At 44.7% G+C, this 15,503-nt stretch overlaps 1 protein-coding gene across 1 annotated transcript in view; it reads right to left on the reverse strand.

Annotated features, from left to right (window-relative positions):
- Positions 1–15,503, reverse strand: part of LOC308672916 (uncharacterized protein) — a 37,999-nt gene that overhangs the window by 1,024 nt on the left and 21,472 nt on the right. The gene's annotated exons all lie outside the window — the stretch shown is intronic.

Below are 15,503 nucleotides of genomic sequence, written 5' to 3' on the forward strand. Positions count from 1 at the left end.
CAACTCTGTTATTCTGTGTTCTGTGTATTCCTTCAGGGAGATGACAGGAGTTGAAAAAGGGATAAAGGGTTGAACAGAGTTACTCTTGTCCTATAGTTGCCTCTTTCATTCCTAAAGGAAATTTTCTCTTTTCCTTCCTCCATCATATGGTCAGAGTTAAAAATAATGATTTTCAAACTGAAAATAATTCATAATTCTATTTGTTCTGGAAGTTTCTAGCACAAAACTTTTCAATTCAAACTAATAAGAAAACAGGTTGTTTATGATAGATGACCAAACACAACTAACAATAATAATTGATTTACTGATTTTGCTAAGATGAATGTTAATTAAGATTAATTGGTTTCAGTCAATTGCAGCTAATTATGTTTTCATTTAAAAAAACATTGTGTACTTGAATCACAGTACTTTTGCAGGAAGACATATCAACTTTGATTATCCATATTTTTACTCTGAATAAATTTATTTATGAATAAATGTTGTATCAATTATCAGGTTAACATCTGGAACAATACAAGTGAAAATTAGTTAGCTCATTCTCATCTCATTATTGCACTCATTTTCCTATTACATAATCTTTACAATTTGTTAAAATGCTTTTATTACTCAGGGTTTTTTTGCCCAATGTGTTGCCCTCTTCCCTGCCCAAGTTGAAATTCTAGAAATTATCTGTTACTATTTGGAATGCCTGAATTTGGGAAAATGGGATTCTGCTATTTTTATATCAAGATTGCTCAGGGCCTGCTTCATGGAAAAGCAGTAATAAAGAACTTGGTTCGGACTATATGCAAAGAAGGGTTGGTTTTTAGCTAATATTTTAAAAATATTAAAATATTTAATGTTTTAACATTATTTATTTAAAGCGAAGTATTGATTTAATTTAATAAGCAAAGAAGTTGACCTGTGCAGAAAGACCGATGTGCATGAAGGAGATCTTGTGGTCATGTATAATGACTGGCTTTACAATATCCAGTCACTTCTGCTTATTGTACATCATTTTGAAGTACCGTATATACTTGAGTATAAGCTGAATTTTTCAGCCCACTTTTTGGGCTGAAAAATTCCACTTCGGCTTATACTCCAGTCAACAAAAAAACTTACCGAGGACTTGTGCGCGGCCGAGGCTTTGGTGCTTCCGGGATCACGCGCACCTCTCCCAAGCCACCGCCGTCCGAGACCTGCCGAAGTTTGGGGAGGTTTGGGGAGGTGCGCGCGCACCTCCCCAAACCTCCCCAAACGGCAGGTCTCCGTTCCTCCGCGCCCTGCCTGCCTGCTTCTTTCCGCAGCGGAAAGAAGCAGGCAGGCAGGGCGCGGAGGAACGGAGACCTGCCGACGTTTGGGGAGGTTTGGGCGCCTCCCCAAACCTCCCCAGGTCTCCCTTCCTCCGCGCAGACCTGCCGACGTTTGGGGAGGTTTGGGTGCCTCCCCAAACCTCCCCAAACGTCGGCAGGTCTCCGTTCCTCCTGCCGACGTTTGGGGAGGTTTGGGCGCCTCCCCAAACGTCGGCAGGTCTCCGTTCCTCCTGCCAACGTTTGGGGAGGTTTGGGCGCCTCCCCAAACCTCCCCAGGTCTCCGTTCCTCCGCGCAGACCTGCCGACGTTTGGGGAGGTTTGGGCGCCTCCCCAAACCTCCCCAGGTCTCCGTTCCTCCTGCCGACGTTTGGGGAGGTTTGGGCGCCTCCCCAAACCTCCCCAAACGTCGGCAGGTCTCCGTTCCTCCTGCCGACGTTTGGGGAGGTTTGGGCACCTCCCCAAACCTCCCCAGGTCTCCGTTCCTCCGCGCAGACCTGCCGACGTTTGGGGAGGTTTGGGCACCTCCCCAAACCTCCCCAAACGTCGGCAGGTCTGCGCGGAGGAACGGAGACCTGGGGAGGTTTGGGGAGGCGCCCAAACCTCCCCAAACGTCGGCAGGAGGAACGGAGACCTGCCGACGTTTGGGGAGGTTTGGGGAGGCGCCCAAACCTCCCCAAAAGTCGGCAGGTCTGCGCGGAGGAACGGAGACCTGGGGAGGTTTGGGGAGGCGCCCAAACCTCCCCAAACGTCGGCAGGAGGAACGGAGACCTGCCGACGTTTGGGGAGGTTTGGGGAGGCGCCCAAACCTCCCCAAACGTCGGCAGGTCTGCGCGGAGGAACGGAGACCTGGGGAGGTTTGGGGAGGCGCCCAAACCTCCCCAAACGTCGGCAGGTCTGCGCGGAGGAACGGAGACCTGGGGAGGTTTGGGGAGGCGCCCAAACCTCCCCAAACGTCGGCAGGTCTGCGCGGAGGAACGGAGACCTGGGGAGGTTTGGGGAGGCGCCCAAACCTCCCCAAACGTCGGCAGGAGGAACGGAGACCTGCCGACGTTTGGGGAGGTTTGGGGAGGCGCCCAAACCTCCCCAAAAGTCGGCAGGTCTGCGCGGAGGAACGGAGACCTGGGGAGGTTTGGGGAGGCGCCCAAACCTCCCCAAACGTCGGCAGGAGGAACGGAGACCTGCCGACGTTTGGGGAGGTTTGGGGAGGCGCCCAAACCTCCCCAAACGTCGGCAGGTCTGCGCGGAGGAACGGAGACCTGCCGACGTTTGGGGAGGTTTGGGGAGGTGCGCGCGCACCTCCCCAAACTTCGGCAGGTCTCCGGACGGCAGCGGCTTGGGAGAGGTGCGCGCGATCCTGGAAGCACCGAAGCCTCGGCCGCGCGCAAGTCCTCGGTAAGCTCCGGGCGGTCACTTGCTTCGCGTCTCCTGAGGGAAGGGGGGGCGACTGGAGAGGGCGTGTTTCCTCGCCTGCTGGGCGCCGCGATTTGCCCGGGGAACGCGCGGGCCCCGAATGGCAGCGTGGAGCGAGGAAGCGGACAGCCAGGGCTTCCCCGAGAGCCGCGGCCACACAGGGTATTCCTGTGTATTCAGGCTTGCAAAATGGCAGATCGAGCCTCTGCTGGCGGCGGAGGCTTGCAGAACGGCGGATCGGCTTATACTCGAGTCAACAACTTTTCCCAGTTTTTGGGGGTGAAATTGGGGGTCTCGGCTTATACTCGAGTCGGCTTATACTCAAGTATATACGGTAAGCGTTATCTAAAATCTCAATTTCCAAAACATCCTGTAACAGCCAAGATATGCAAGATCAAGAATCATGCATGGAAACCAGGGATTTCATTGTTTTTGGTGGATAATTCTGTGAAAAACAACCTAGAGGTTTTTCTAGGAAAATCGCACTGAAAAAAAACTGGCTTCATGTATGTACATGTGTTATATGTTAATTGTTAATGTTAAATATTAGTGTTGGAAGAAATGTTAACCACTGTATGAGGTAATAACCATGACAGGAATACACGTGACAGCTTTTGACAGCTGTCAAAAGCTGCCGCCGGCAAAGGCGCAGGCGCAGCAAGCTGACAGCTCTCAGCTGTCAGCGCAGCTCACCACCACACATGCGCAAACCGCCATGAGGACGCGAAGCGGTCAAACACACCCCGCAGCCGATTGGCTCAGCAGTCCAGGCGGGAGAGGAACGAGCAGCGGATTGGTGCAGCCAACCAGCGGCCGGCTATAAAAGAGCAGAAGCGGAGCACATGATTGTCCAGTACCTCAATAAACTGTTTAGACCGAGCCAGCTGTCTCTGAGTGGTTCTTGAGCCACTTCAGTACATAGTTGTCAAATTCATTTCTTTCTAATTTAGCGGGCAAGTGTCTTCATCGCTACGGCTTTCTGTTCTCTCCCCGTTTGAGAAACCGAGGGCACTTTTGACCACAGCTTTTCATTCACCAAAGGCCATGTTGGTGAAGGGCCATGCTCAGGAAATTGACTAGTCTTCTTGGATACTGGACACTAATTTGAAACTGTTGCTCTAGTTTTAGCTTTGCACAAAATCTGACATCAAGAGTACAGAGAGGATGTTGAATAGGTAGGTGATCTCCCTCCCAAGTGAATAACGCTGCTTTGATCAAATTCCTTCCAATGTGTTGGGGTACCATTCCCAACCATCCAGGGAGCATGCAGGATGGTGGAGGATCCACGTCTGACCTTTCCTAGCCAGTCACATTCCTGGTCAGGAAGCAAAAACAAGCAAACAAACAAAGGCTTTGGGCCCAGGAGGAATTTCTCAACTTTCTGCCTTTTTCATACCTGGGAATTAGTCAACTCATGATTTATGACCACCATAGCATACCAGAGTTTTTAAAAGGGCTGCTGTCCATATTGTCCCCATTAAGGATAATAGTAATTTACATATGAAAACTCACAAAACAAAATTAAGGAAACCACGTTAGTTCCTCATGTCACCAAATAGATACCATGACATATATAAAAATAAAGGGAAAGAAAAGCGATCATTTGACAATACAATGACAGTTTGGTTTCATTAACATCTTTAATGTAGACTGTAGGAAGCCCCCCCCCCCAGAATAAAATATTCTTTATTCTTAATATTAAAAAGAGGCTGAAGGAGAAGAGGAGAGACATCTTCTTAAAATTTGCAGAAAGCAGCCCTGGTCTTCCTGCTATAGGAAAACAGCCTCAGGCAAAAACCTGAAGAGGCTACTCTTTGGGAATGGAGATTTTCCATCCATTCAGTAAGACTGGCCCAGTATTCATAAACGAAAAACAGCCAGAAACCCTCAATAAGCAACAGAAAAGGCAAGTCCAAACTGCCAAGATTCAATCAAACAAAACACCTAAGATTTGCATTTCCCCTCTTGCCTGTAGAACCAACCATGACCCCTACATAACCCCATAAGAATCTGGCAACAGCCCTTAAATTATTAAAGGACATATCGTTACACAGGGACAGGCATCTCAATCCTAAAGCCCCAAAGAATGTATAAAAACAAACCTACTCTCAACTCCACTTTGTCAGCTGTCCCAGAACTGCATGCTGTTGTCAGTTCTGCTCATCAATAAACAGAGATCTTCTTCCCTAGCAGTCAGCCTCCACTTTGTTTTTCAGTGTCTTTCTCACGGATTGGAACCAGACCTGATTTTTCTTCCAACGAGACTTTAAAAACCTTTGAGACCTGTGGTAAATAGTTTTAAGTTTCTCAGATTTGATGTTTTGTTCTCCCTTAACCAAACATCAAACCTGGGAAACAACTATTTACCACAGGTTTCAAAATGGAGTCTATCTGAGAATTGCAAATAAGAGGAAGGTAGCAACAGAAATAGCAAATGTATGAATTCAGAATTGTAATAAAATATATTATTCTTTTTCTTTGAACATTATGATGTTCAAAGAGGCCTATTCTTTGAACATTATGATGTTCAAAGAGGCCTATTCTTAGCAAAGTCTGTTAAGTGCTTATACATAGAAGACACCAAACTTTCAATAAAGAAAAGTATTGGTAGCTCAGGGTTGAAATGAGGGCTTGGGGCTGTATGAGCTTGGTTGTTTTCTTGCAAATGTTTCATTACCCAAACAAGGTCACATCATCAGTGCAGGACAAGAAACATGCAGGGCAAGAAACAAGAAACAATGGTTGGAAACTGACCAAAGAGAGAACAACCTAGAATTAAGGAGAAACTTCCTGACAGTGAGGACAATTAACCAGTGGAACAGCTTGCCTCCAGAAATCATGGGTGCTTCATCACTGGAGGTTTTTAAGAAGAGACTGGACAGTCACTTGCCTGAAATGGTATAGGTCCTCCTGCTTGAGTGGGGGGCTGGACTAGAAGACCTCCAAGATCCCTTCCAGCTCTATTCTATTCCATTCCATTCTAGTCTGGGTAAAGAAACATCTATGGAGATTCTTAGTCATCCAGGTCATGGTTGTCCCAAAGGTGCTTTTTCAAAAGGCAACTGAACTTTGTTTTTCCTTGAAGATGTTCTGAAGAAGCTTCTTGGATAAGAAGGGAAATGACTTCAAGGAAATAAAAGACCAGTTGCCTTTTGAAAAAGCACCTTTGAGACAATCAAGCTCAGAGAGCACCAAGGACTCCTCACACCAAAGTTTCAAATTAAGTAGAATACCGGATTATTATTATTATTATTATTATTATTATTATTATTATTATTATTATTATTATTATTATTATTATGCCCCTGTCATGGACCGATCATCATCTCCTGCGGCTGGTCTTCCGTTTTGCTACCCCCCGCCGTGGGTGTGTGGAACCAGTTAGATGGTACCGCCCCAGACACTTAATGGATCCCGAGAGGTTCCAGGCAGCGCTGGGGTCCCCACCTGCCTCCCCCACTCACAGCTCGGCAGATGCCTTAGTGGAAGCCTGGGAAAGGGCAGCCACTGAGGCTCTTGACCGAGTTGTACCCTTGCGGCCCCTGACCCAATGCAGATCCCGTCGAGCTCCATGGTTCTCCGCGGAGCTCCGGGAGATGAAGCGTCGGAGACGGGGCCTAGAGAGCGGCTGGAGGTCCAGCCGATCCGAATCCGACCGATTGCGACTAAGAACCTATATTAGGTCTTATCTCGCTGCGATAAGGGTGGCGAGGTCTAATCACTTCACTACCCTTATCGCGTCCGCAGATAATCGCCCGGCCGCCCTGTTTAGGGTGACTCGCTCCCTCCTTAATCAAGAGGTGAGGGAGGAACCCTTGCAGGGTCGTGCTGAGGAGTTTAACCATTATCAGTCGGAAAAAATCGCTCGGATTCGGACCGGTCTGGACTCTGACTGGGCAGAGTCTGACGATCAGGACACGGGCGGTCTTGTCGATATCACCTGGGAGGAGTTTGATTCTGTGACTCCGGAGGAAGTGGACAGGATTATGGGGAGGCTGAGCTCCACCACATGTTTATTGGACCCGTGCCCTTCCTGGCTGGTTTATGCAGCCCGGGAGAGGACACGCAGCTGGTTCCAAGCAGTTATATCAGCTTCTTTGAGGGAGGGTAGCTTCCCTGCCGTCTTGAAAGAGGCGGTGGTGAGGCCTCTCCTCAAGAAGCCTGCCTTGGACCCAGCTGTATTGAACAACTTTCGTCCGGTCTCCAACCTTCGCTTTCTTGCAAAGGTTGTTGAGAGTGTGGTGGCGCATCAGCTCCCTTTGGTCCTGGATGAAGCGGATTATCTAGACCCGTACCAATCTGGTTTCAGGCCCGGGCACAGCACGGAGACGGCATTGGTCGCGCTGGTGAATGATCTCTGGAGGGCTTGGGACAGGGGTCATTCCTCTGTTCTAGTCCTATTAGACCTCTCAGCGGCTTTCGATACCATCGACCATGGTATCCGGCTGGGGCGTCTCAGGGGATTGGGAGTGGGAGGCACGGTCTTACAGTGGTTCTCCTCCTATCTCCAGGGACGCTCGCAGTCGGTGTTGACAGGAGGGCAGAGGTCGACCGCAAGGTCTCTCGTTTGTGGAGTTCCTCAGGGGTCGGTCCTCTCGCCTCTCCTGTTCAACATCTACATGAAACCGCTGGGTGAGATCATTCGTGGCTTTGGAGTTGGGTATCATCAGTATGCTGATGATACCCAGCTTTTTCTTTCGACCCCAAACCACCCCAGTGATGCCCTCAACGTGATGTCCCATTGCCTGGAGGCGGTTCGGGTCTGGATGGGGAGGAACAGACTTCAACTCAACCCCGACAAGACCGAGTGGCTTTGCATACCTTCATCCCGGGTCTATTCGGATATTCCATCTCTTTCTATGGGGGGTGAATTATTACCCCCCGTAGATAGGGCTCGCAACTTGGGAGTCCTCCTAGATTCACGGCTCACCTTGGAAGATCACATGGTGGCTGTGACTAGGGGGGCTTTCGCCCAGGTTCGCCTGGTGCGCCAGTTGCGGCCCTATCTAAGCCGGGATGATTTATGCACGGTCACTCACGCGCTCGTGACCTCTCGTCTAGACTACTGCAATGCTCTCTACATGGGGCTTCCCTTGAGGACCACCCGGAGGCTCCAACTGGTACAGAATGCAGCCGCGAGAGTTGTGTTGGGAGTCTCCCGATACTCCCATGTCACACCTCTGCTCCGTGAGCTGCATTGGTTACCAGTTGTCTTCCGGGTGAGATTCAAGGTACTAGTAATGGTGTTTAAAGCCCTACATGGCAGGGGTCCGGAGTACCTTAGGGAACACCTGCTGCTGGCGTCTACTTCCCTCCGCCCTGTGCGTTCCCACAGAGAGGGCCTCCTCAGGGTGCCACCGGTCAGAGAATGTCGACTGGTGGCCCCCAGGGGGAGATCCTTCTCTGTGGGCGCCCCGGAGCTATGGAACCAGTTACCGGTTGAACTCCGGACGGCGCCCGATCTTCGCTCCTTTCGCCGCGATCTGAAAACATACTTGTTCGAGCAAGCCGGCCTGGCCTGAGGGGGGATTGGTGGGGTTTTTATTATTTTTATTGGGGTTTTTAGTATGTATTAACTGTATTTTTTAATTGGGCATGTATTTAATTACCTTTTATCTTTTGTAATTTCTGTGTTTTATTCTTGCCCTGTACACCGCCCTGAGTCCTTCGGGAGAAGGGCGGTATAGAAACATTAATAAATTAAATTAAAAATTAAATTATTATTATTATTATTATTATTATTATTATTATTATTATTATTATTAATAATAATAATAATAATAAGTAGTAGTAGTAGTAGTAGTAGTAGTAGTAGTAGTAGTAGTTGGAAGGGACCTTGGAGGTCATCTAGTCCAACCCCCTGCTCAGGCAGGAAACCCTATACCAGTGGTGGTTAACCTATGGCACACGTGCCAGAGGCAGCACTCAGAGCCCTCTCTGTTGGCACGCGCACTACTGCTGCCAGCAGCAGGTCCATCTGGCCGCCCCCGCCATCCGGAGCAGGAGCCCTGCCCAGCACAAAGGAGACGAAGCGGCCGACTAGCAAGCTTGAGTAGAGGTGGTAAAGCAGAGGTCACCAACCACTGTCGATTGGTGGACTGGAAGAAAAGGGAGGGGGAAGCATTTTACATGCGTGCATGCGCGCATGGGGCCGTGAGCACACACATGCTACAAATGGGGCAGGGCGAGTGCCTGCGTGATACTCACTAGCCTTTCCCCATTCTTGCGTGGTGCAGTGCCTTGTATCTGCACCCTGCAGTGCGGTGGCCATTTTTGCATCTTGCAGCACGGTGGCCCATTTTGTGCCCCCAGTTTTTGCATGCCAGAGGCAGCACTCAGAGGTGCCTCCCTGCTCTCCCTCAGGGCACCACAATGCTGATGCGGCCCTGGCACTTTGCAATAAATAAGTGTGTTTTGGGTTGCGGTTTGGGCACACGGTCTCTAAAAGGTTCGCCATCACTGCCCTATACCATTTTGGACAAATGGCTGTCCAGTCTCTTCTTAAAAACTTCCAGTGTTGGAGCATTCACCACTTCTGGAGGCAGGTTGTTCCACTGGTTAATTGTTCTAATTGTCAAGAGAATTCTCCTTAGTTCTAAGTTGCTTCTCTCCTTGACTAAAGAATCTGACAAAGAACTCTTGATCCATACTCTCCCTGGGAAGGAGATTTGAAAAAAACAACATTTTGTTGTATAAGCACTGTTGAATTATATTAAAAAATCAATAAAACATTTTTAAAAAGAGAAAACAACATTTTTGATAGTATAGCTTTTAATGGTTTGACAAGATTAATGTAGATTTTAAAAATCATGTTAGAAGTCCTATAACTAAGAATATGGAATAAATATAAATTTAGGCTGTGCCCTAAAATACTTTTACTGGTTTCAACGCAGGAAGCATTGTATAGGAAATGAACAGTAGACAAAGAAAAATGTTTGACATATCAATATTTATTACTATTGGAACATGGGGGATTTAAAATGAAGTCAAGAGAAAAATTGACTAAAGAAGGATTTAGATTTCATATGTATATTTAAGAGAGAGATTTACTATAGATAAAACACTATTAAAAACACAAAATAGAAATGGAAATTTAATTCTACAAATGATGAAATGATTGCTAAAATGTAAAAAAAAATGTTGATTTTAAATAGGGAATAATTTAAAGAACTGCATAATAAATTGGGCTAAGAATTTGATTATAAGATACAGATGGACCAGAATGTGGATAAAAGGACTGATATTCACATTGTGTTACAATTTAAGACGGAACGTTTATAAAATTATGTACTGTTGTTATATGATTTCAGAGAAATTATTGAAGACATACAAAGACACTTCTAATCAATGCCAGAAATGTGAAAAACACGAAGGGACATTTTGTTATACATGATGGAAAAAAGCAAAAAAAGAAAAGAGTACATATACAAGAATTTTAAAAATCAATATTCAGATGAAACATAACTTTTCTTATTAAGAGTTAATGGATAGCCAATTAGATAAGTCTTATGGAAGATTGATTTTGAATATGGTAACTGCAATGGGACCATTATAAGCACAAAGATGGAAAAATACTGAAATACCCATAATGAATGAGTAGATTTTGAAGATAGCAGAAGAAATGGTGAAAGTGGCATTTTCATTAGGGATAAGACAACAAGTACTTTTATAAAAGACTGGAAACTGCTTATTGACTTTCTGCAAAAACCAGGGAAAAAAGAAATGGTGATTTTTTAATTTTCTTGATTAAAAAAGGTTGAATATGGGAAGAAGAGAACCATGTTCTGGGAGAAGGTTTCGCAGCATTCCAAGCAGAACAACTAGATTCTATAATAGCTTTATACTATATAGTATCAACCTTGTTAACTCTCTTTTTTCTGCTATACATTCAAAATGGAATAAAAAGTGGAAAGAGGGGCACATAATTAAGGCAGCCTGCAAAGGTGAAGTGAGAAAAGCTAAGGCTCAAAATGAACTGAGGCTTGCAACAAAAATCAAAAATAACAGGAGGCTGTTTTGCAGCTGCGCACATAGGACGACTAGCCACATAGTTCTCAATGTCTTTCTTCAACGATGGCCACCAAAACTGCTGCTTAATCAAGTGTAATGTTTTTATGAAACCAAAGTGGCCAGCAGTTTTTGAATCATGGGTCCTCTGCAGGACAGTTTCTCTCAAACTGGAAGGCACATACAGTTTAGCCCCAACCCACACTAGACCATCACAAAGGGTGCAGTCATTCATGGGAGACAGAAACCTCTCATCATTTTTCAAAGCCCCTTTCAATTCTTCACATAGTTCATTTGGAAGTTCAGGCTGAGATTGGGGCTGGTAGTCCCTGGAGCTGCTAGCTACTTAGAGGGGATGACTGGCTGTAATACTTCAAGTCTAGCATTGTTATATTGAGGTAATCTAGTAGATAAAGCATCAGCCATGAAAGATTTCCCCGCTGGGATGTATCATAAGACGAAATTAAAATGGTTAAAATATTGTGCTTAGCGAACTTGCTTAGGTGACAATTTTCTTGGGGTTTTCAAGGCTTCAAGGTTTTTATGATCACTCCGCATCTCAAATGGTTGTTTAGTCCCCTCAATGAAATGCCTCCAAGTTAGTAATGCCCATCGCACCACAAATGCTTCTTTCTCCCAGACTGCCCACCTCCTTTCAGTGTCAGTCTCTTGGAGGTATAAGCGCAGGGTTGCAGTACCCCCCAGGCATTCTCCTGCAACAACATGGCAACCACAGCACATCACTAACATCTGCTTGGATCACAAACAGTGCCTCAGCATCAGGGTGTTTGAGTGAGAGTTCAGCTACAACCTCTTGAGCTTTTCAAACTTCGTTGGTATTCCTTGGTTTAGGCTTACTTTCACCCTTAGTTTTTAAAAAGTTGGTAAGAGGCAATGCAGTCTTGGTAAAGGAAGGGACGAATTGCCAATAGAAGTTACAAAAACCCAGAAAACTCTGCAATTGCTTCCTAGTGTATGGGCAGGGGGAAAGATGCCCAGTCTAACACTGCCCACAACTTTTTGGGATCCACCTCTATTCTTTCATGGGAAATGTGATAACCCAAACAGTCAATTTTGTCTTCGTGGAACTCACACTTTGACAGCTTAGCATATAGTTCAGCTGCCCTGAGCTTTTCCAGGGCTGCACACACCAATTTCACATGCTCCTCCATAGTATTAGTGTATATTAAAATGTCATCTAAGTATACCAAGACCCCTTTATACAAATGTTCAGGGAATACTTTGTTGATTAATTGCTCTTTCAGGAGCAGAGTCCCTGGTCAAGATTAATACCCCTATGCAAGTATAAAATCTGCTGAAGTACTGGAAACCCTAAATGCAAGACTCCCCCAAATCTTTGCGCTGGAAGGCAGTAAAGGACCAAGCGGTGGTGGGTGGAGTTGATCACCTATGTGGCTTAACCAGCACAGATCACCCTAAGGCAGATGGTGAGCACTGACTGCAAGGAATCAGGAAGAGGGAGGGGATGAAAACATGGGAAGAAGCTAACAAAACTTTTAAATAGTAAGGTTCTTCCCTGCCTCTGGACACAGCCCTATTCAAAACCCGCACGGGGGTTTTGTCATATGCAACAAGGAGGAATTTATCTCACATTTTTTAACCACCTTTCAAAGCCACCATTTTCCTGCTGTGGTTCCAGCATAAAAAGAGCACCAAAAAACCTAAAAAGTATTACACATTTTAACTAATCAAACCCATCACAAATTTTAAAATACCCATCAGAGACAGAAGCTGCAAAACAAGTTAGGAAAAACAGATGGATTTGGCTTTGGAAACGGCTTCCATAGGGCAGGTGCCATGCCTGATTTCTTGAACAAGCTGGGTTCACACAGACACAGACACAAACACACACACACACACACACACATTAAACAAACAAAAATATGTTTGCAAGTTCACACCTCAGCTAAGCCAGAACCAAAACCAAGTTATAGTGTAATGTGCTCAAGCACATTTCTTGAAAGTATTTTTTTTTAATAAAAATGCAGGGAAACATAATTCCAAAAGTTGTTCCTTATGCCTTCAACAGAGCAGTTTATTTCTGAGCAAAAGGACAAATGACTCAATTGTTAATGTCGCAAAACAAAGTTTGTTCATCATTTCTTATCAGCCAGTCTTTTACCCAAGCATCTAAGAAGAACCTTCAACGGCTTTTAAAGAAAAGGTAGAGTGTGAAGTAATAAAGAAAATATGGCATAATAAAACACTACAGGTGAAATACGTTTATACACCCCCACGACTATTTTTCAAAGTCCTTGCTTGGCTTCAGGTGCCAGTTTGCCTCCCAGGCTGAGAATATTGAGGAAAACCAATCAACATTCAGAGGATTAATAGAGGCTCTCCCTTCTTGGCCCAGAGGCTCCATGGGCAGGCATCTATTTGTCCTCAGGAGAGGTTAAAGGTTGAAGTGCAAATTGGCCAACAGCATTGGTCTTTATTCAGATGATCAAGGCAAAGCTTGGTCTCAATTGCTGTTTAATAATTCCATGAAATGTTATGGACTTAAATGTTGCAGAATCATTTCCTCCTTTTTTGATGGGTGAAAAGGAAGAAAAGGAAGAAAGAAAAGGCTACGGCTTTTATTCACTAAAATTTGTTCTCTTGCAGGGAAAAAGGAACACACTTGACAGCTTATTTACCAAAACTCACTAAAGATTTATTGATTTGTCAATCAGTGCCTCAAGCACGTTTCTCTTCATCGGAAAAAAAATTATAATTTCTAGTGGCATCTATATATAACCAAGCAAATGCAAGAACAATTTGAGCTCCGTTTAAAACATCCAGAAGAAAGAAAACACTCATTCTTCTTAGGGTCTGTGGGAGGTTAAACCTGAAAGTTTCTTTGTCATTTTTGTTATGTACTGATAATAACAGTTAATGTGCTTTGTTTTAAAAGTGTCTCCAATGGTTTTGGAGGGAAACTAAAGTTTATATTTGAGCGGGAAAACCAGCTTTAAATCTGATTGGTCACTGCCTAGTGGCGGCACATATAAATATCTGTCAGTCTGTCGGTTGAGCCAGTTCTGTTATTCTTGTAAATAAACCTGTTGCATTGAATCGGTCTGGTCAATGTCTCCATGAACCCACTACGCAACAATTTTACCATACCTTGTGGGCATTTGTAGCAATACCAGCAGGTAAAAGTAGAAAGGATTTTTAAATTGGTCTTCAAACAACTTGCTTCTTAATGAATCCACTTCTAAATAAAAGCCTGCATTTCCTAATGACTGAAAAGTCTTGGCTATCTGTAGCTGCAAGGGCTATTAAGCCAATGATGGACTTACATCTGGGCTTGCTAAGTTTCCTAACATTTATTTCAGCATAGAACTCTGGAAAAAATTGCTGCACTGTCTCAGCCTCTTCCTATTGTGGGAAGAATCCAGAGAATGAAATAGTTTGGGGAATATTAAAAAGACAGAATCTATTTCCCCAAAGGAATAATGGAGAAGATCTTTTAAAAAAACAGAAACCATGCAGAGGTGATAATCCTTTCAGAAAATTTGGAGCCAGGAAGCTAGAAGAGATTAGAAGGACAAAGACCCCTAAAATCTACATACCCCCACCAAAACTCTAAGAACAGGAAAAATAATAGGATTAACCCACCAATACCAAAAGGGCACACTCAGACTCAGGTCAAAGTATATGACACAGGAAATACAAAGCCTCAAACAGGAAATAACCTCAAGAGCCCCAGAAGGTATAAAAACCCACCAATCCCAGCAACATGTGGTCAACTGCTCCAGAGCCTCATGTTTTCTGGCTCTGTTCTTTAATAAACTGCAACCTTCTTTCTAAAGCAGTCTCCATTTTGTTTATTCCCGGCTTGGACTGGACCCTGATGAAGATATTTCATTCAACACTATATTTACAGGTCTTTGCTGAAAGAGTAGATGACAGCTGTGGCTAAGCTGGGCAAAGATTGCGCCCTTTCCTGGATCGGGCACCCTTCTCACAGTCACTCATGCCTTGGCACTGTTTATGTGAATCACTGCAGAGTTCTATATAAAGGGCCTGCCTTTGAAGATCATTCTGAAGCTACAACTGGTCCAGAATACGGAGGATATATGTGGTATGCATATCTTTACTTCACAAGCAGCATATTGACTTCCAGTTGCTCCCAGGTGCCAACTCAATGTGATGATAAGCCTTTATTTACAAAGGTCCTAGATATTTGTGCAACTGCCTTTCTCCATTTTTTTATGATTGTCCTATCAGGTCTGACAGGGTCAGCAGGCTCCAAGACCCACCAATAAAAAGAAGTTATCTTACTACAATTTGCTTTCTTTATTGTCACATCTATGGTGCATACCCAGCTCTGCATCCTTCAGGAAGATTTTAAAGACCTGGCTCCTTGCAGAAGCACTGGAGTGGAGCTGTTTGCAAATTGACTGGAACACTTTAAAAAAATTTATTAAAGTATATAAATACAAAGAAACTAATGCACACTGAGAAAAAGAGGTGCAGAGAGAAAGAGAGAGGTAAAGGATGACTTCCACTCCTTCCAGACAAATATTGACAATGTTTTTTCTAATATTTAAATTAAAATAATTATTCTTCCCATATCTTACCCCTTATCAATAATCAAATTACAAAAGCCCATCATTCACTCCTAATCAGCAAAAGTTAGTCAGAAGTATCACAATTAAAATAAGGCATACTAAATAACATACAATTTAAAATATAAATACAAGATTAAAATATGTACATATTAAAGATCTTGCCCCAAAACTAGCAACATTGGGTTCTCTCGCGCTGCCATGAGGTCCTCAATTG

Source organism: Vipera berus, assembly GCF_964194415.1.
Source record: "Vipera berus genome assembly, chromosome: 10".
In the NCBI taxonomy this organism is placed as follows: Eukaryota; Metazoa; Chordata; class Lepidosauria; order Squamata; family Viperidae; genus Vipera; species Vipera berus.